Source organism: Colobus angolensis, unplaced genomic scaffold (assembly GCF_000951035.1).
Source record: "Colobus angolensis palliatus isolate OR3802 unplaced genomic scaffold, Cang.pa_1.0 Scaffold592, whole genome shotgun sequence".
Lineage (NCBI taxonomy): Eukaryota > Metazoa > Chordata > Mammalia > Primates > Cercopithecidae > Colobus > Colobus angolensis.
In genome coordinates this window covers 1180888-1182579 of record NW_012119510.1, presented here as the reverse complement: position 1 = coordinate 1182579, position 1692 = coordinate 1180888, and the positions used below count along the sequence as shown (strand labels likewise).

The 1692-nt window shown below is 36.1% G+C and overlaps 1 protein-coding gene across 1 annotated transcript in view; it reads right to left on the bottom strand.

The window, feature by feature from the left end:
- The window catches only part of LOC105526510 (probable G-protein coupled receptor 128), a gene marked incomplete at its 3' end in the record, with an annotated part of 24935 nt that overhangs the window by 12228 nt on the left and 11015 nt on the right, over window positions 1-1692 (bottom strand). The window lies entirely within an intron of this gene.

Below are 1692 nucleotides of genomic sequence, written 5' to 3'. Positions count from 1 at the left end.
GTTATACCTGATATAAATGACGAATTGATGGGTGCTGACGAGTTGATGGGTGCAGCACACCAACATGGCACAAGTATACATATGTAACAAACCTGCACATTATGCACATGTACCCTAGAACTTAAAGTATAATAAAAAAAAATTAAAAAAAAAAAGAAAAGAAAATCAACAACTGGAAAAAAAAAAAGAAAAAAGACAAATGATCCTATCAAAAAGTGGGCAGAGGATATGAACAGACACTTCTCAAAAGAAGACATTTATGTAGCCATCAAACATATGAAAACAAGCTCAACATCACACTGATCATTAGAGAAATGCAAATCAAAACCACAAAGAGATATCATCTCACACCAGTCAGAATGGTGATTATTAAAAAATTAAGAAACAATATATGCTGGAAAGGCTGTGGAGAAATAGGAACGCTTTTACACTATTGGTGGGAGGGTAAATTAGTTCAACCATTCTGGACGACAGTGTGGCAATTCCTAAAGGATCTACTACCAGAAATACCATTTGACCCACTAATACCATTACTGGGTATATACTCATCATTCTACTATAAAGACACATGCACCCATATGTCTATTGCAGCACTATTTACAATAGCAAAGACATGGAACAAACCCAAATGTCCATCAATGATAGACTGGATAAAGAAAATTTGGTACATATACACCATGGAATACTATACAGCCATAAAAAGGAATGAGATAATGTCCATTGCAGGGACATGGATGAAGCTGGAAGCCATCATCCTCAGCTAACTAACACAGGAACAGAAAACCAAACGCCGCATGCTCTCACTCATAAGTGGTAGTTGAACCACGAGAACACATGAACACAGGAAGAGAAACAATACACACCACACTGAGGCCTGTTGGGGAGTAGGGGGCAAGGGGAGGGAGAGCATTAAGACAAATGGCTAATGCATGTGGGGCTTAAAACCTAGATGATAAGTTGACAGGTGCAGTAAACCACCATGGCACACGTATACCTATGTAACAAACCTACACGTTCTGCACTTGTATCCTGCAACTTAAAGTAAAACAAAATTTTTTTTAAAGATTGGAAAAAAAACTGATTTAGATGGCTCACATTACTAAAGGTATGACTTTCAGTAAAGCCATAGCAATCAAGACAAGATGAAATCAGCATAAAGGTAGTCAAATACATCAATGAAGTAGAACAAATGGTTAGAAATAGATAAAACATATATGGTCCATTGTCTTTTTAAAGACATACCAAGGTAATTTAATTGAGAAGGGAAAGTTTTTCAACAAATGGTGCTAGACTAACTGAAAAAACAAATCACCTTGAAAACTCAATCTGAGGTGGACTGTAGTCCTAAAATCAGAAAGCTTAAACTAAAATGTTTCTCAAAGAAAACATAGGAGAATACATTTGCAACTTTGGGATAAAGATTTTTTTAAAGGACCCAAAAGCACTAAGCATAAAAGAAAAAAATTGATAATTAGCTTTAGTCGAATTAAAAACTCCTGTCATCAAAGGCACTGTTAAGAAGATTAAAAATAGGTCAGACATGGTGTCTCCTGCTTGTAATCCCAGCATTTTGGGAGACCGAGATGGTGGATTATCTGAGGTCAGGAGTTTGAGACCAGCCTGGCCAACCTGGCAAAACCCTGTCTCTACTAAAAAAAAATATATATATATATATATATATATACACACACA